This window comes from Pinus tabuliformis, chromosome 2_2 (genome assembly GCF_031772625.1).
Source record: "Pinus tabuliformis cultivar Carrire ecotype Pingquan chromosome 2_2, CPIR1, whole genome shotgun sequence".
In the NCBI taxonomy this organism is placed as follows: Eukaryota; Viridiplantae; Streptophyta; class Pinopsida; order Pinales; family Pinaceae; genus Pinus; species Pinus tabuliformis.
In genome coordinates, this window is record NC_142300.1 from 739,610,749 (window position 1) to 739,632,177 (window position 21,429).

At 34.1% G+C, this 21,429-nt stretch overlaps 1 long non-coding RNA gene across 1 annotated transcript; it reads right to left on the reverse strand.

Annotated features, from left to right (window-relative positions):
• Nucleotides 1–18,675: 18,675 nt before the first annotated feature.
• Nucleotides 18,676–19,698, reverse strand: LOC149194775 (uncharacterized). The gene is made up of 3 exons (XR_016255116.1): nt 19,508–19,698; nt 19,276–19,406; nt 18,676–19,179 (listed from the first exon to the last, which is right to left on the reverse strand). It is a non-coding gene; the product is annotated as an uncharacterized LOC149194775 (long non-coding RNA).
• Nucleotides 19,699–21,429: the final 1,731 nt, after the last annotated feature.

The window sequence follows — 21,429 nt, forward strand, 5'->3', positions numbered from 1 at the left end:
GGAGAGCTTCCTCGGTGTGCTTTCGAAACTGATCACTTGGTTAAGGTATATACAATACTGACTTTCTAATAAATTGCTTTTGCGAATCAAAGTATTTCATTCCAAGCTAATATGATTATCTCCTAAATTCTCAAGCTTTCAGTAAAATCAAAGTGGCATATCCTTATACTTGTTAAGGATTTCATTACAAATTAATACGATTATCTCCTAAATTTGCAAGCTGAGTAGAAATCAAAGTGGCGTATGCTTTCGAGGATTTCGTACTGTGGCATTATGATTATCCTCTATCTGTTACTTTATTTTTTTTCTTCTCCTATCTGTCACTTCAGTTTGAATCTTCTGCTGCATTGTTGACGTTCTGTTTTACTTGGTGGTGCATCAGAAGAAAAACAACTTCAATCAGGGTAAAAGGAGGCTCAAGTTAGCGTGAATCTGAAGTTTGATCGCAGATACAGTTCTGTAACCAGTAATAGCATTGCATACGATAAAACACCTTTCAGCAGCTTGATCTTATTTTGAAATTGTGTTGTTCCCTGCTCACATAAGGCAAGTACAATCTGCAACTATTTGATGCTTCTTTCTGTTTGCAAGTATTTCAGGTTTTTTTGCAAATACCTTATCCAGACATCTTTGTTTTATTTATGGATCAAGATATTATTAGATGCAAAATTGAGTTGAGATGTTTTAGGTTACACTTCCATGTTATTTCAGTCTTGCATAATTTGACTACTGTTTTGACTCAACTAGTTTATTTGCATGAGCAAGTGCAGTTGATGATATAAAGTGCAACTCGTGACAGAGCATCATGATGATGTTACATGTGTTTATTCTTTCCCAAATATTTCTGTTAGCTTACCTAAGTTGTCAAATTTTTCCATCGCATGGAGCACCGCATCAAATTCTGTTGGATTCGGATATAGATAGAAATGACTTTTTTGCAATTCTTTATCTTCTAAAACAGAACCGCTTAGAGTTCAACGTGAAAGTACGTTTATTTTCTGCTTCACTTGGTTTTACATATATGTCTCTAAAACTTTCCTACGTGTTAGTCTAGATTCTGTGTGCATTCTGTTTTAGTTTAATTGCATTCATTTGACTCGAGAATAAAAAAAGAAAGATCATGACACATAGTTATTTAGAAATAATAAATAAAATGATGCAAGCTTTTAAAATAAGCATGATAAAGAATGTCTAAGCAGTAAGTTTACCTCAACCCATTTCATTTTTTATATCATTTGAAGTGCACTTCACACACAGTGTTGTGTATGCAGAAGCTACCTTTGGAGTACTTCGACAAGGGGACTTAAACCTTTTTATGAAACCCGTGCCTAAAATTTCTAGTCGGTTCTTTGCATTTAATTGCCTACATCCTCAGCATTGTGCAATATTTTTAGCCAATGTTTCTATTAGACCTCATTGAAAAGCACGTGCTACAAGCCTTGTTCCAAAAGTTTATGGCTTTGTAGCCTCACACTTTTGATCTCTCCTTTTGCATTCTCATGTTTAGCTAGTTAGCGTGAATCTGAAGTTTGATCGCAGATACAGTTCTGTAACCAGTAATAGGATTGCATATGATAAAGTACGTTTCAGCAACTTGATCTTATTTTGAAATTGTGTTGTCTAATTGGCAGGGGTGCTGTACTGACTTCTGATATGAGGCACACAACAACTGCCAATATTAGAATATTACAAAGAGAACAGCTTCCTCGGTGTGCTTTTGAAACTGATCAGTTGGTTCAGGTATGTACAATACTCACTTTCTAATAAATTGTTTTTTCAAATCAAAACAGATCTTGTCAACATTGCAAAGCTGCAACAAGCCATCTTAGGCATGTGTTTTAGTCTTATACAGCTTTAGTCAACAAAGCAACCTTCCGTTCTAGGAGTAATATCAAAGTCGAATATTCATAGATCCATAACAGAATTACAAACTTAAAAAAACATTATGCACCAAAGTAAACATACACATAAATTATACAACCGAAAAACCTTGAATACACGCCATAGTTTCACTCAGGTCGTCTCGTTCCAAATGCCGGTCGAAACCGACATTTACAGAAATTTCCATAAAACCCATGTAGCTAAGACAAGCCCACAGCATCACGGTAGGCAGAAACCGCATTGTGTTTTCACCGCAGACAATACAACAAATACAAACGAAAAATCGCAGAGATTGCAGAGCTAAACAACCAAGTAACAATAATAACCCAAAGGGCGCAGACACGGTTCGATTCATACCAACGTTACACAACGGCTTGGGAGTCACCGGACCACGTGCCCTTCACCTCGAACGATGCGAGGCCCCCAATAACACCCCAAAACCTTTCCACCCCCAAAACCAACCTTTCCAACCCCCAAAACCTTGGTTCGAATTAGCTTATATCGCTCATAAAAGCCATGCAGGTAAGAGAAACCCTCAGTATTTAACCAGAATGCCATTAACTTATAATGCTCAAATAACCATGGACTCTTGAGGGAAACGAAGAGACAATACTGCTGGACCTACGAAGCAGGCAAGACTGCAGAGTTAAACAACCAAGTAACAATAATAACCCAAAGGGCGCGAACACGGTAAAACCCAAGTCGAGTAACTTTCCAGGATCTCGACGAGGGACAGTTGTCTGCCCACAAGACCACCACAGACGAAAAATCGCACAGACTGCAGAGCTAAACAAGCAAGTAACAATACCCGAGCAACCAGGAACTCCACCACAGACGAAAAATCACATAGACTGCAGAGCTAAACAAGAAAGTAACAATACCAACCCAAAGGTCGCGAAGACAGTAAAACCCAAAGGCCACGAAGACAGTAAAACCCAAAGGCCACGAAGACAGTAAAACCCAAGCCGAACTTTCCAGCATCTCGGGGAGGAACAGCTGGCGGCCAATCAGACCACCACAGCGCATGCCGACCACAGCTAAGACAAACCCTCAGTATTCAACCACAATGCCATTAACTTATAATGCCCAAATAACCATGGACTCTTGCGTGCTCAAATAACAAGCTCAATTGTTGATGCCTTGCTATGAACACACTTTATTTACTGATCATGTTTTCTTTGTATGGTTAGATTTCTCATGCCAAAGTTAATCTTCTTGAAGTTAGACCAGGAAAATCTGAATCACTGATTGAAATTTCAGGCAATCCACAGCAAACAAGTGCACCAATTTTGTATGCAGTTCTTGATCTCCCTCCGACATTTTCCAACATTTGCCAACAATTCGTCTACTGTCCCTCTGTTGCTACTTTTTGATTTTGATTTCTTAGAACAAAAGCAGATTCCTTGATTCAATTAAATTTCTATTTAAGATAATTAACCATAAATCTGTCTGCAAACACGAACCCCTGCAGTACTAACTATATGCTTTGTTTCAAAATTCAGTCAAATCGCAATATAAACAGTATTGGCAATTTCTCTGAGTTTGAGGACCCAATTCTTCGTCAACGGACTTCTGCCAGATTTGAAAGGTACACAACATTTGCAAAATTTTGTCAATTGCTACTATCATAGTGGTTTTGCTGATCAGTATTTCTGTACTAATGTCCTTGGCATTGTATATCACCTTTGGCAGTGTGACAGCAGCTGGTCAGCTTATCACAAAAACTACAGTTGAAGTTGTAACATCTGAACGCACAGTTGCAACCATTCTAGGAAAGTCTGGAAATGATCTTGTTAAAATTCAGCAGTTAAGCTAGTATAAAGAAGCATAAATTTCTGCAAATTCCATGGGATCCCCTTCAACTGAAATTTTTGAAACATGCAGACTTGGAATGAAGTGCTGTCATTGCTGACAAAATGACATTGTATTGACAGAATGGCAAAATGTTACAGCACAAATCCTATGTTCTTAAATGATCATCTTGTATCTGAACATTCATCTAGTCGAATGTTGCATTAATTATTAGTTAATAAAAATTGGCATTGGCAGTTTTCATTTTGTCTCTATGGCTCTTGATTCATTATGCTAATGTTTAATGCATTAATTATTAGTTAATAAAAATTGCATTGGCAGTTTTTATTTTGTCTCTATGGCTCTTGATTCATTATGCTAATGTTTAATTAAATTTCAATATCTCTGATCCAATATAAAAAAATTATTATTATTTATTTTTATTTAATTGTAATATCACACTCTATCTTTGATGTTTAAATAAATAATGCATTTTATGATTTAAATTACCCATATAATATTAAATACTGCTTATCCATTCATATTTAATTATAACTATTAAATTATTTATAGTTTTAACTAAGTATAAATTTCCTATAATATTTTTATTATTCAGTATTCATAATGGAAAGATTACACTTCCAATCACAAAGAAATAAAATTCCTTGAATAAAAAGATTCCCACAATGAAATGAACTGTTATCTATTTTTTATTTAAAACAGTATTAATTGAATATGACTTTCATAATTTATAACATGTAATATCATTTCTCCCAGTTGTATTAACCTGCAATAATTAGCTTATGCCAAGGCAAGCCTTTCTTGTCACCAGGTATAAAGTTTAATAACATAATAACTTTTAAAAAATCAAGCTGTCAAAACATTATTTCTAACTAATAAATAGAGTAATTTGAAGTGGTATAGTCAATCTCCATTCTTTTATTATTTTCAATTATCCCAAATTTCGTCATTCTATATGTCATCATACCTCCTATGCTTATGTTATGCCAAATAAATGAATTATATTAAACTATACTCCCTAATTAAGATAATCACAAAATAGAAAAACAACTATGTTTAATGGCATCTGTTTATCTGTGATGTAAGTGCTTTCATTATACTTCGAAAAAATTTCAATAAAAAAACTAACTTGCTTACATGGAACACAGATATTGCAGAAAGCAAGAGTATACAACACCAAAAGATAATGAATTTTTTCTTGCAGATCATGATCAATTTACATTTCAACTCATAGAGTTTAAATGTTTTTTTAATTTTAATCTGTTTATTTTAGTTTTTAGTTTATAAAATAAACTCATCAAAATTACTTTGCTATTGTACTTAGATCCTATATTTACTAACCCAAAACTATAAAAAAGACCAAAAGTCATGTCCTTTTGCATCACAACAAATTACTAATTAAATGCAACAAATTACTAATTAGAAATTAGATGCAGGGTTTATTTTCTTTGCTAATTAGTAATTGGAGAAATTTAAAGTTCACACTAAAGTTATGATAAACAATATTTTTAAATAAATATATCTTTTGTTCTTTTGACCATGGAATAATTCCCCAATCATTGACATTAACCCGAATGATATCACTTATGTCCAAACATGTTACTAGATATCTAATCTTTCAATTATGGGTTCAAGACTCCATAATTTTTAAATGCTTAAGTTCTTCTTTGACTTTCGACAATCATTTATCTAAATATTGAACACTCTCCACCACGGATTTAATTAACAAATTTATATTCATAATAATGTTTATTTGCTCATTATCATTTTATGAATATTTCCATAATATTCAAATGTAAAAAAATAACAAAATTCTATCTTTTATGCACCATGAATTCATTATTATGCATTTAAATATATTTTATACCCCAAGCTTATTAAAATACATAACTTACTTTAACACTCTCTAATTCTTCATACATTATAATGCATTATTATTACCTTTTATAGTTTTTTCCTGTCAAGGTTTCCATGATTCACTCTTAAATTTTATTACATTTTAATTATTAATCTAAACATTTTCTAAATCATGACACATTGGAAAATTACATCTAAAACTAATCTTACATTTATCACAATTCTTACTTAACAAACGCAAAGTTCATTATATTTCACTCTTTGCATAAAGTCAAAAAATCCATACAACAATTCGCTATCCAATTCACTAAATCTTAATACAAATAAGCATGCCTACAACACACTAGTAATACAAACCAGCTTTGATGATAATGCAAATTAAACACATATTAAATCTCATAATAATAACTCACCAAACTCTTCTATTAACCGGCAGGGACTAGTGCCACAACAGTGGCTCCTTGTTTCTTTTAAATTTTTACTCATAATCCGTTGAATTAGATCACCTTCCCCAAAACTTTGAAAATACTTTAAAATTAGATGACTTTGGGAATACTTTAAAATTGGATGAATAGAAGTGAGTGGATCACGTCAATTTTATTTATTTAATTCGAAACTATTCTTGAAACACGTACTTGAGCACCCTTGAACTCATACAAGTTCACCCCACAACAACAACACCTCGTGAGTGCATGCATCCAGCCCTGGAATTTAACGTAAAGTTTTTTGGTTTTTTTAAATGTATTTTAAAGTAAATATACATAATCAAAATAGTATTTTTTATTTGAATTTGGTAATACAATTTCAGATAAGAATATAATTTTTGTCGTTTAAAATATGTTTTTAAATTCATAAATAAATTCAGTGTCGTGAAAAATTTATGAAACATTCTAATTTTACAATTTAAACTCATGTTTTTATAAATATCTATTAGATTTTGGTTAAAATAAATCAGAAAAAAATGACATTTCATATATATATATATATATATATCAAAAATAAAATTTTTATAAAATAGTTAAAAAAGCTACATATAAATATTTAAATTAATTGTCATAAATTCTAATAGTTAATTGTAAATATGTAAATTTAATCAAATTGATTTTAGATGAAGTAATAATCTCTTTAAGATCCAATTTCTAATAAAAAAATACTCTGTTTAGTCAAAGACTCTCTCGATGAGGATGTCCTATTATGTTCTCAACGATTTCTATTTTTAGGATCCAAATTCTAATAAAACAATACTTTCTTTAGCCCAACAAAATAGACAAGGAGTCTTTATGTGAGGATGAGCTATTATGTTCTCAGTGTTGGGTGTGTGGTATATTATTTCTAGGACTAGCCCCAGGCGTAACGCCGGGGGGTTAGGGGGGGGGGACCATCACCCCTTCATTGCCTCGGGCACAACAGGGGGTCACAGGGGGGCGACAACACCCCTTGTTGGGGGGTTTGGAAGGGGCAGTAGCCTCCTTGCATAGGGTTTGGGGCAATGCCCCGGAATATTTTTTTGGACCTTATATTAGGTGGGCGGACATACCTATGGTTTTCTACATGGATTTCGCACATGGTTTTGGGCATGATGGTTTTCTGTCTATTGTATTTTTTAGATTGATGAAGGTAACTGCGGTTATGTTCTAATCCAAAGTTAATGGATTGGGGTTTATGGATGCTTCTACATGTATAAATATGTATTGTAACATTGAGAGGAATATAATGAAAAATCAATCTAGTAGTTCCGATTTTGGGATCCAGGGGAAAATATTTGTATATATCTGTTTTATGTTTATGCTCTCGCCATTGTTTATTTTCTATTTCTAAGAATTCATTTGCAAGTAATTTCTGTACAACTTTAAAACCTACATTTGGTATCAAAGTTGTTTCGGCTTCAAGGGACGCATTTTCTGTTGAGGGGTTTTGCTCGGGCCTGTGGTAGACCCTGTTCAGTTGGAGAACTGCGGGATCGATACTTGCGGTGAAAGAAGATGGCAAGCAGTGGAAAGATAGAGATCGAAAAGTTTAATGGTCAGAGTTTTGAGTTGTGGAAACTCAATATGGAGGATCTACAGGTGGATAAATATTAGTAGATCGTGGTAAATCCAAATATAAACCAATGACAATGCCTTATGAAAACTGGAAGAAATTGGATCGAAACGCAAAGAGCACAATACGTTGTGTATCTCAGATTCAGTATTGTTGAATGTATCAGGGGAAGCTTCACCAAAGGCTTTGTGGGACAAGTCAGGGACTTTGTACCAATCTAAGTCTCCGGTGAATAAATTGTTCCTACGAAAATAGTTGTATAATTTGAGGATGAAGGATGGAGGCTCAGTGACAGAGCATATGAACGCCTTTAATACTATGATAAGCTAGTTGTTATCTGTTGATATTAAAATATCAGATGAAGATAAGTGCATCAGTTTGTTCTTCTCTCTACAAGATTCATGGGATAGGTTGGTTGTTGCAATAGGTAGCAATACACCTACTTTGCATTTTGATGAAATAGTCTTATTCTTGTTGTCGGAGGAGATGAGACGGAAAAAGATGGAGGGCCAAAATGGTGATGCTTTATCTCTATGAGGACGGTCTGAGAACAAAAACAAAAATAAGTTCTATAGTAGGAGATCTAAATCTAGAGGGAGATCTCAATCTCTAGGAAAACCTGTAAAGGCGTGTTGGAAATGCAGGAAGGAAGGACACTTCCAAAAGGATTGTAGATCTAAAGCTCCTGAGAAAGGAAAGAGATCTCATGATGCTACTTCTGTAGATGCAAATACCACCTCAGATGAATATGGGGATGTGTACTTGGCTTCTTCTTCAAGTACACATGTAGATCATGAGGCATGGTTGATTGACTCAGGTGCATCCTTTCACTTCACTCCCCATAGGAAGTGGTTCTGTGAGTATGAGAAATATGATAGCGGTGATGTCTTCTTAGGGGATGTTAGGAAGGCTAGAATTATCGGACATAGGAAATTCAAGTTGAAGTTGCAAGGTGGAAGGATTAGAACACTTCTAGGTGTTTTGCATATTCCTCTGTTGGCCAAAAATTTGATATTTGTAAGCAAGATGGATGATGCATGCGTAAAAACAATGTTTGGGAAAGATACCTGCAAGATGGTTTGGGGAGCACTGGTATTGATGTGGGACGTTCGGATTGAAACTTTGTACAAGCTTCTAGGTAGCACTACTATTTATGGGTGCAACAGTTCAGTGGTTCCTAAAAGTGGAGTAGAAAATCTAGTGGTCTTTGGAGAAAACACCATATTATGGCATCAAAGGCTTTGACATATTGGAGAGAAAGGTCTTCAAATAGTTCATGGTAATGGTATGGTAGAAGGTATGTCTAATTGTTCTCTAGACTTCAAATTTTGTGAACATTGTGTATATGGGAAGAAGAATTGAGTGAATTTTCCCTTTGGTACGAAGAGGGCGAAAGGGATATTAGATCTTGTGCACAATGGTGTGTTTGAAGTTGTGGCGTTTCCATAATTGGGTAAGTTTGTGTACTATGTATCATTTATAGATGACTTTTCAAGGAATATATGGATATATTTCCTCAGGAACAAATCTGAAATCTTTGACAGGTTTAAAGAATTTAAGGTTCTCATGGAAAACCAAACAGAGAAGAAGATAAAGGTGTTGAGGATAGATAATGGTGGAGAGTTCTGCAAAAATGAATTTGAAGAGTTCTGTAAGAAGTGTGGTATAACACGAAAGAAGACTACTCCATACACACCTCAGAAAAATGGAGTTGCGCAAATAATGAATAGGACGTTGATAGAAAATGCAAGAAGCATGCTCAGTGGTGTTGGGTTAGGGAAGGAATTCTGGACAAAGGCGGTGGAGACTGCATGTGACCTGGTTAATAGATCACCTCATCAACGTTGGAGGATAAGTCTCTACATGAGGTATGGATTGATAAGAAACCCTCTCTTTCACATATGAGGGTATTTGTGTGTGATGCATATGTACATGTTCCAAAGGAGAAAAGAAACAAGTTGAATAGTAAATCTGAAAGGTGCATCTTTATTGGGTATAAGGATGGTTTAAAAGGTTATAAACTTTGGAACCCAAAAACAAGGAAGGTTGTGTACAACCGAGATGTGGTGTTCAGAGAGGTGAAAGATGTTATTAAACATGAAGTCCTACCAACGGAACTTGAGAAGATAGAGTTTGAGATAAAGGATGAATAATTAGACTCTATAGGCAAAGAGGAATCAGAAGATGAAGAACCATAAACTCAAATTGTGAGAAGATCAGTTCAAGAAAGAAGACAGCCAGAAAGGTATAGTCCATCTGCTTTCTGTTCAAATTTTTCTTTATCTATTACTGATGATGATCTCAGAACTATCAGGGAGGTAGTAGATTTAGAGGATGAGAAACTCTAGAAAGAGACCATGGTTGATGAGATGTCATCTTTGGACAAAAATAAGGCTTGGCATCTAGTGGAGTTTCCGGCTGGAAGGAAACCCATTGGAAGAAAATGGGTGTTTAAGAAGAAGATTAATGCAAAAGGTAAGGTGGAGAAATACAAATCTCAATTGGTAGCAAAAGGTTATTCCGAGGTGTCGGGAATTTATTTTGGTGATATTTTTTCTCTTGTTGCCAAGGTAGCTTCTATTAGATTATTTTTATCTGTTGTTGTTGCTTTTGATTTTGAGGTAGAACAGAGGGATGTGAAGACAATATTTATTCATAGGGATTTGGAAGAAGAGATCTACATGAATCAACCTGAAGGCTTTGCGGTGAAGGGTAAGAAAGAACTGATATGCAAATTAAAAAATCCTTTGTATGCGTTAAAACAGTCACAAAGGAAGTGGTATACAAAATTTGATACATTTATACGGGAACTTAACTTCACCAAAAGTAAAGAAGATCATTCTGTGTATTTTAAATTAATTGGTAACCATGTTATTTATTTGGTCTTGTATGTTGATGATATGTTACTGATTGGAAATAACAAAGAAATTATCCAGGATTTGAAGACCCAATTGTCCTCCAAATTTGACATGAAAGATCTTGGTGCAACAAACTATATTTTGGACATAAAAAACGAGATCCGACAAAGAGGAAGCTCTAGTCAAAATAGAGGAAGTATGTTGAGACAATATTGCAGAGGTTTAATATGTAAGATAGTAAACTAGTGAAGATTACTATTCCTGTAGGTGTAAATTTATCCACTGAACAATGTCTCGAGACACCAGAAGAGGAAGAGGACATGTCTCATGTTGCATACACAAGTGCAGTCAGTACCCTAATGTATGCAATGGTCTGTACTAGAACATGTATTGCACATGCAATGCAAATATTGAGCAATTTTACTAGGGAAGGAGCGTTGTACAACAATGAAGCGGGTTTTTAGGTATTTGCGTGGCACTAGTGATTATACTCTGTGCTACTAAGGAAGAACAGGGTTTGACATAGTTTTGGCCATCTGTGGCTTTGTTGATGGAAACTGGGCTGGAGATATGGATCATAAAAAATTTACAAGTGGGTATGTGTTTAACCTCTTTGGAGGTGCAGTCAGTTGGATGAGTAAGAGACAATCTGTAGTGGCACTTTCAACTACAGAGGTAGAATACATTTCAACCACTCATGCAAGTAATGAAACAGTTTGGTTGCAAAGATTGTGTTCAAGTATGGGGTTGGTACAATGAACTATAAAGATAGGCTGTGATAGCCAAAGTGCAATTTTCTTGGCAAAAAACCTTGCTTATCATTCAAAGACAAAGCACATTGATTTTCAGTATCACTTTCTGATGGATATGGTTGAGGACTAAAAGGTGTTGCTAGTAAAGGTGGACACTTTGAAGAAAACTGTAAATGCATTGACGAATTCTGTGAGCACTAAGAAGTTCTCTTGGTGTAGAGAAATAAAGAGTTGGACCAATGACTAAGCTCTCTTGTGGAAAGAAAACAACAAGTGGGAGAATGTTGGGTGTGTGTTATATTTTTTCCATGACTAGCCCCAGGTGTGAATCAGGGGGGTGGCCAACAATCCTTTTGCTGCGTTGAGCACAGCGCGGGGGGTGGGTCACGAGGGGGGGTAGCCCGCCATGTCGGTAGGTTTGCAGGGGGGCGATAGCCTCCTTGCATAGGGTTCGGGGCAGCGCCCCAAATAATTTTTTTTTGGACCCTATATTAGATGGACATACCTACCTATGGTTTTATGCATAGATTTCACACATGGTTTTGGGCATGATGGTTTTCTACCCATGGTATTTTGTAGATCCAGTCAATGAAACTACGGTTATGTTATAATCCAGGGTTAATGGATGCTTCTGCATGTATAAATATGTATTGTAATATTGAAAAGAATATAATAAAAACTCAATTTGGTAATCCTATTTTTTGGATCTAAGAGAAAATTTTTGTGTATATATGTTTTATGTTTATGCTTTTGCCATTATTTATCTTCTATTTTTAAAAATTAGTTTGCAGATAATTTAAATATAAAATCAAAACCTACACTCAACCATTTCTATTTGCAATATTTGACCATCTATCACCTCAAATTGCCAACCATAAAAGTAAGGCAAATGTTTTAGATATTAATGGTAGCGCTCTTATGTTTATGGGTTTAAATGTTTCATTAACAGATCTTAAATTATATTTAATTCATTTCTTAGGTTTAATTTCTAGTAAAATTTCTTAATGTTATTGGGGGCTCTAATTTTGGAAATTTAATTTATTGATCAAATAACACTCATTAAATAAATAAATGAACTTTTTTATTTAATCACAATTATGTTATTATAAATGACTATATTAAAAATATGGGGAAACCATCTATCTTAACCGAATCTCTTAAAAAGTTTTTTTTTTTTTCAGTAGGAAAAAATCGGCATATATATATTGAGATATGGATCATGTTACATATAAGACCGTAGTCTTAGAGTATATGGATACATAGCTCCGATATTGCGCCTGTAGAGTATCAACAGCATGAAAAGGCTATGTGTCAAGATATAAAAGAGAGCATCGGCGAACTATTTACCAAGGCAAAAACAACCTGGTATTGGCAGCAAGAAGACTATGAATGGAAATATAAAAGAGAATTACATATATGACTGCAATCTTGGAAAATATGATTACATGGCACCGATATTGCACATGTATTGTATCAGCAGCAAAAAAGGCTATGAGTCAAAATTTAAAAGAGATCAGCAACGATCCATTTACCAAGGCAAAACAACCTGGTATTGGAAGCAAGAAGGCTATGTATCGAAATATAAAAGAGAAGACAACAGTAATCTATTACCAAGGCGAAAACATATTTGGTAAACCGGATATAGTGATGCGAGGGATGAGAACAAGCAGCGAGTGCTAATGATAATAAGAGAGAGGAGCATGTGTTGACAGCGAAAGGCGCCTGTAACATCCTGTAACAGCCATATGTTACTTACAGCCATGTGGGAAAAACACGTTCCATAAGAAGCCTGTAATAATATTGCGCCTGGGTGGATGTTAGAACTGAGTGGACATTGATCCCGAGATGAGTGGGATGATGGAGAGCAAAGACAGGCAGGAGGCCTGAAAAATGTGCCGATTCCTCCATAACCATATATTCCAGCAAGTGAGGCAGAAAAGCGCCTGTCTGTCAGAGCTTTGGTCTGCCCACCATTTGAATGCATCCTGAATGGAAGAGAAGTGACTGAGTGGGAAGCTGTAGAGAAGCGAGAGTTCCTGCCAGATTACTTGGATAGCATGGCAGTGAAGAAACATGTGAAGATTGGATTCATTGTCCTGTAAACAAAGAACACATCGGCCAGGACCGAGCCAGCCCTTTCTTTGTAATACATCCCAGGAGAGATTTTTATCATTGAAAAGCAGCCAAGAGAAGAGAATGACTTTGAGAGGGCAAGGGGCCTTCCAAAGCTTGACAGGAAAAAAGGAGGGAAGGGGAGGGAGATCAGCAATGATGGAGGAATAAATTTTCCTGACAGTGATGAAATGGATGGTGGAATCGGTAGACCATATAAGGGAATCCTTTGTTCCATGTTGGAGAATGCCCTGATGGGAGAAGTGTGAGGTGAAGGATGTCCAATGGGCGAGTAGAGGGGGAGGGATAGCAAGCAGGAGGTCGGATTTCCAAATCGGCTGTAGAGACGACCAGGATTCAATGAGGGTGTTCCACGTGAATAAGCCTCTGGAGTGGAAAAAAGAGAGAAGGGGGGGGGGGATCATAGACTCGAAGTTGTAAAGAGTAGGGTCAATACCAATGAGAATGGAGGAGCCCGAATAAAGAGTCCATTTGAGATGATTTCTGAAGAAAGGATGGATTTTTTTAAAACAGTTCCATATGGGGGAGCCACGACGGATGCCAAGAGTGGGTCGATGAAGCCAGTGAGCCAGAGGGCGTCCTTTGAGATACTTCTGATTTATCAAGTGACTCCAAGGGCTGTCCCCAAATAAGCCTCTGTGTAAAGATTTGCATATAAGAGCCTTGCCAAAGAGATGCATATCAAGGAGGCCCCATCCACCCTTCTCCTTTGGGCGTGAGATAGAGTCCAGCTTAACCAAATGAAGTTTGTAGGAGGAGGACCGGCCGCTCCACAGGAATGTGGCAGTGATGGATTTGAATTGATTGATGACGGAGGTTGGAAGGAGAAAGAGGTGTCGCCAATAAATTGAGAGCTGTGAGAGGACAGACTGAACCAAGATGAATCTTCCAGCAAGTGAGAGAAGGCGCTGTTTTTTTAATCCTCTGAATGTATAATAAATTCCTACGTCTCGAGATTATGCACAAATATCATGATGAGTTGATTCGTTGTTGGTGCATAAGGGGCATCGTAGAGCACAAACTAAATTCTCTGCTGAAGAATCGGCCAGTTATTTCTACCAAATTGGATCCTCCGGCAAAATACCTTTCACAATGTTGAAGAGTAGCTTTATCGGAGCCAATTATTTATGTGATCGGATGAAGAGAATGAGAAAAAAAAAAAAGAGTTTTGTTTTTAAACATTATAGAATGCATATTATTATTATTATTAATGGATGTTATTTCGGGTGGTTGGGAAAGAGTTATCCAATTTTCAATCACAGATAACACACGATATTTTGCCGTCAGATAATGTAATCATAATTTAATTATTATTATTATTATTATTAATTATTTTTTTTCAGAAAGAAAAAGCTTCATTGTATTATATTGAGTCAATATAAAAGATCTAGATGATACAAAAACTGGCGCAAATAGATGCAGCCACGATTTAGAGACACTGAGGTTAGATACAACATCGCTGATCCATACAAAAACATCAGATAAAACAAATAGACAGTCATCTGTACATCACTTGCCGGATCATATCAGATATGAAACTGAGATTTTTAGAGATTGCAGGACAGCCATAAATCATGTCATATGCAAGTAAAACAAAAAGATAATGACATATATATAAAAAATATATCAAAAATCAATCTAATGTTATCATTTTTTTTATTATTAAGAGATATTTTAAGTTTTTTATAGTTTTTATACAACATTTCTCCAATTTTCTAACTATGGAAAAGTTTTAAATCTATAAGAATAAATTATCTGTTTATATCCCATAGAGATAAGTCTTATCAAAAAGTTACCAATGATGACCGCAGCCATTTAGTGTCACATTTCATTTTCAAAATATTTCAAAATACAAAACCATGGTTTAAAAAAAAATAATAAAATATAGCAAAAACATTGCAATCCTAGAGAAATTTATGTTCCCAACATTTACCAAAGAATCTTGTACAAATGCTTCAAAGAAGAACTTTCCTGGATTCTTAGATATGTTTTTTTTAATAAAAAATTAGCAACTTAATTTTATTCCCTGTTATGTTCCCAACATTTACCAAAGAATCTTGTACAAATGCTTCAAAGAAACTTTCCTGGATCCTTAAATATGTTTTTTTTTATAAAAAATTAGCAACTTAATTTTATTCCCGGTAAATATGCCTGAAAAATATCTTGGAAAGTCTTCACCAAATTAAAAATGCCCTGCATCCAGTTTGATAAGATAAAAAGATTAAACTGCCTATAACATTGATCCAATCAATAATGCACTTTGCGTTTCCAAAAACATGCAGTACCTCCAAACCCAACAATTTTGCGCTAACATTTACTCTATAAACATTCTCCATTAAAAAAACTGCAAGAAAATCCATAATATTCTTCTTCCTCTTCCTCTTAACAGCGAATTTCTTCTTGCTGCACCAAATAGATCAGATAATGTAGAATAGACTAGACTTAGACCAACAAACGTAACGATGCGTTAGTGCTATCCAATAAAGCATTGTATAAAGTTAGGGTAGTTTTAAGATTTATTTTGTTTTCTCGGAGGGAGCGGGGAAGTTTGATGTTTCAAGGTTTTAAACTTTATTTATAGAAATTGATTATTTACTTTTAGGTTATAAATTATTTTATTTAATTATTTTTGATTTAAAATATTTTTTATACAAATAAAAATATAGTTTTAATTTTTGTTTTAAATATTTTATTTATACAAATTTAATTATTCAAATTCTTTTTTTTCTTAAACCAAATTTATTAAAAAATAAAAAATATAATAATAATTTTTTTAATAACAGTTTACCTATTTAATTAGAAATTGATTTTTTTTTTTTATTCACTATCAATTATAATAATTTTTATTAAATTAATTTAAATCTATTTTAATTATGGATTTATCTAGCCTATAGAGAATCAAAACCAAATTTATTTTCTTGATAAATCCATAATTAAGATAGATTTAGACTGGTTTAATTATTAATAATTGATCATTATAGTTATTATTTTATTTTATTTTTATGGAATTTGACATATTCAAGATATTTTAATTAATAATTATAATTACTATATATATATAATTTATTCTATACTTATTTTTATTTTTATTGTTATTTAATTTGATTGAATCAAAATATTTACATAACACAACTTTACAATATTTCTTTCATATTAAACTCAAGAACCTTTCAATACAACAATCTTTTATTTTAATTATAATTTTCAATTATAAACACACATATATATATAAACTACTATATATTTATTAAATTGCAATTCACATAAACAATTATATATATATAACACAGCCATATATCTTTATTGAATTGCAACTTACATATTTAGTTAAAGATTGACTTTTTTTAGTAAGAACATTCAACATTTTTATATTTAATATAAAACATAATTATTTTTATTAAATAATTTTATAATTGGGCTTATATGCTTCTTTATATTGGAATGTTTTTTTTTAAGTTTAAATTAGGTATATGGATGAGAATGAGGATCATCCATTAAAAATTCAAAAATCTAATTTACAATTTTGAAAATAGAATCGATATTTCTTTTCATTTTGTTCTTAGTTCTTTCATTAGTTTCATTTATAATCATTTCCATTAAGCCTTAAATAATTTTAATGGCGGGCCATCTGCGAGGAAACACGCTGAGGAACTGTCGTGGAAGATGTCTGATGTCCGATGTCTGCAATGTATTTTCGTTATTGTTGGGTAGGTGTAAGTCTATATTAATTGGTAAGTGAATTGTGAAATTTACGATAGGACTTCGTTCTTTCATTAGTTTCGTTTATAATCATTTCCATTTTACCTTAAATAATTTTAATGGCGGGCCATCTGCGAGGAAACACGCTGAGGAACTGTCGTGGAAGATGTCTGATGTCCGATGTCTGCAATGTATTTTCGTTATTGTTGGGTAGGTGTAAGTCTATATTAATTGGTAAGTGAATTGTGAAATTTACGATAGGACTTCGTTCTTTCATTAGTTTCGTTTATAATCATTTCCATTAAGCCTTAAATAATTTTAATGGCGGGCGGGCCATCTGCGAGGAAACACGCTGAGGAACTGTCGTGGAAGATGTCTGATGTCCGATGTCTGCAATGTATTTTCGTTATTGTTGGGTAGGTGTAAGTCTATATTAATTGGTAAGTGAATTGTGAAATTTACGATAGGATGTAAGTCCATATTAATTGGTAAGTGAATTGTGAAATTTACGATAGGATGTAAGTCCATATTAATTGGTAAGTGAATTGTGAAATTTACGATAGGGTGTAGGGGTTAGCGTTAGTTTTTATTAAGTTATAGGTTTAAATTTTATACGGAAAGGTGGGGAATGAAAACTATTTTGTAGGAATTCAAATTCTATCTATAAAAAAGTGTTTATTAGTAATTTAATATTAAGGTTAATTTTTACTTAACCTTTATCTAATTTGAAAAAAAAGATACCAAAAATTATTTTTATTTTGATTTGTGTTAAAAATCAATTTTATTAAATATTTAATTAAAAATGACTTTTTCTCCAGTTTGAATTTTCCTTTTCCAAAATTTATGTGAAAGTATTTAACTTTTCTTTAAATATTATTAATTATAATAATTTTTATTAAATATTTTTTAATTTAAAAATATTTAACAATTTGATAGTTGAAAATATTAATTATTAAGTACATACATGAAATTGAAGAAGGAAGGTATATTTATGGCCAATCAAAAGTTAAGCTTACACATTAAAATTTAAAAAATCTAATTTACAATTTCAAAAATATAACCATGCTTCTCTTCATTTCATTCTTAATGCATTCTTCGGTTTCATTCAATCCTTTGAACACGCTGACAGAAGGACAAAGGCCGGCACTTTTCACCCGTCACCACAGATTATCCCAATTTAAGAAATTTGGGATTGGGCACTTCTAGGGGTAAAGACTACTATCACTGAAACGGCTCCTTTGGGTTGGTGATGTGAAATTAAAATTCCTTTTTCTAAACATTTTCTCAGTTCTTGAATTACTTACAATTTTACCACAGGAAACCTCACGCTTTGGGTGGTCGATTTTACTTAGCAAAGAAAATAATTACATTTACCTACAAGTTTGTCCACTGTGACAGGTATTTTTCTATTTTTCTTACTGAAGTTAATGAGTAGAAATCTAGTAAGGAAGTCTTATACATTTATGTTTAATAAGAGGGCCAAGCTCATTAGGTGGAATATATAACAGAGCTTGCTAACCAACTCTAAGTGCAAATTCTGGACTAGAAATGCATAATAAAATTACCAGGAAGTAATTCTCAAACATATTGATAAATTATAAACCAGCCGAGTTCATAAGGATAATTTCCAAAAACAAAACAAACTCTTAGACATGCTCTACACCTGCTATTTATGGAAAAATAAATAGAAATTGTCTTTATGTAATATGATACAAGGGTTTCGAAATACCCTTTTCTTTGTTGCAGGGTTTTCAAAAAGGAAACTTATAAACACTCCATACAACTAAAAGAAAAATTCACTGGAACTTAGTACATAAACATAACACCCTTTTCTGTAGAGATTTCTTGGAAAGAACACCAACATAAATGGGCAAAACCCGGATGAGCTCAAGAGTCGGGTGAAAGACCCTGAATCCAGAAACGAGATTTCGACAACCCCACATAAGCCGGAATAGACACCCAGTTGGGCTGCAAGGGTCTGCAAACCCTGAAAACAAGAAATTACGTCATCCATAACAGCCTTAAAATTCTGCTATGCAACCTTTAAATTCCCTAAGGAACCTGTGAACAACGTAAGTACTTGAGAAAGGGAGGACCGCGTCGAATTCCAGAAAGAATCCAAGACTGGGCATGCAGATTCACCTGACCTGTAATAAAGAAAAGGGAGAAATGAATAGAATAGATGTAAGCCTGTTGACCTTATGTACAATTGGAAAACTCCAAGTAGCCCTTGGATTCATTACCATTTTAAAGCCCCAGTCGGAAAATCTTTGTTTCTCCCTGTATGCGAGTATAAAGCACTGCAGCCACAAAATAAGTTGTAAGAAGATGGGTCTATGCCATCCAGAGGAGCAAAACACAGAATAGGGAGAACCTGTACCATACAGATTAGAGTAAGTATAAAATCACTGAGCTGCCTTCGATAATAAGGAAAGGAGAAACCCAAAACCAACGCAAAGTTGTACAAGAGATTACCTCCTTACAGCAGAAGTGGGAAATAACTGAAGCTGGAGACAAATCACCAAATTGCAGAGCGAGTTCGCAGCCGCCGACAAAATGGAATGAGGGTTTGGACGGAGGGCAGGGTAGGTCAGTTACCCTAACCACAGAGGAACCACGGAACTTTCATATTGCCGTGGAGAGTGGACCAGTTGTCACTCTAGTATGATTAAGGCTTGGTGTTTGGAATCTATTTACAAGTAGTCTTATTTTATGGAGGCATCACCAATAGCCTCGTAGTATAGGAGGATACAAGCAATATGAAAGTAAGTCTCATCACAAACTCTGGCCTCTAGAGTTTTGGTGTTTGGAATCTATTTACAAGTAGTCTCACCCATGTTCAAATCTCTGGAGGTGTCACCCATAGGCCCGTAGTGTAGGAGGATACAAGCAATATGAAAGTAAATCCCATCACCAACTCTAACCTCTAGAGTTTTGGTGTTTGGAATCGATTTACAAGTAGTCCCACCCATGTTAAGCTCAAGAAAGTTCTAAGCTCATATCTTAGCCTTTGGATGATCTAATGTTTTCACATTGTGTAATCATTAAACCATAATCACATACCAAGTTATGTCAGATATCCTCATTCGATATGAAACCAAGTTTCAAGGTAAACAAATTAATCACCCATGTTCAAATCTCTCGAGGTGTCACTAATACTCCCGTAGTGTAGGAGGATACTAGAAATATGAAAGTAAGTCCCATCACCAACTCTAGTCTCTAGATTTTTGGTGTTTAGAATCGATTTACAAGTAGTCCCACCCATGTTAAGCTCAAGAAAGTTCTAAACTCATATATTAGCCTTTGGATGATCTAATGTTTTTAGATTGTGTAATCATTAAACCATATCACATACCAAGTTATGTCGAATATCCTCATTCGATATGAAACCAAGTTTCAAGGTAAACAAATTAATCTGCTGGAGTTTAAGGTTGAAATTGAGCATTAAACATAGTGTAAATGTTTCATAATATGTATATATATGGTTGTGAGAATCACTCATATGACTATACTCATAATTAAGTCCAAAAGTAGTTTATACAGTGTGAAACATTACAACTGTTATTACACCTAAGTTGAAAAGTATCATGTACTGTTTAGATATTTGAACTTAGGTACAAGTGAATTTTTTTTTTTAAAATATGGTTGATGATTAGATAGGTTACAACACAACTCTTCCTTAAACAGGAGAAACATCGCACCCTTGGGATACAGCGCCAAGGCTCTGTGCATAAGATAGAACACATATTATTGAATAATTGTTTCCTTGGTCTTCGTTTCTAGAATAACTATAGCCATATTTGAAACGGTGGGTAGAGACGTCAATTATGGTGGGCAGAGACATTATTGACAGGCCTGACAAACACACACAAAATTGGCTCCAACAGAAAATTGAAACACTGACCAGCAGCGAATACCACCAAAAAGAGAAGTTTGGACGCAAAGCTCATAATCACATAGACACATATCTACAAAGGCCACAGAAAACAAGTGGCTAAAGCAGGGCAAGAGATCGATGGCTCTAATACCATATTACACACAGATCTACAAAGGCCACAAAAAATAAGTGACTCACACTAGGGCAGGGCAAGAGATTGATGACTCTGATACTATGTTAACAAAATATATAAAAGATTAACGTTGAATGCATTATTATTCACATATATACATTGTATTGTATATATCTTTAGCTTTAGTTTTAGCTTTTAAGTGTTCTTTCAAACTCCTTTTCACTGTTCAATTTCCACGTCAACTGTTCAATTTCCACATCAACTCTTAAAAAATTATGTGTCCAATTAAAAAATATTCGACACAAATTCTGCGTTAGTAAAAGCGAAAATGGTTAAACTTGTTTATTTTGATTATTATAAAAGGCGAACTTTTATTAAAATGTTTAA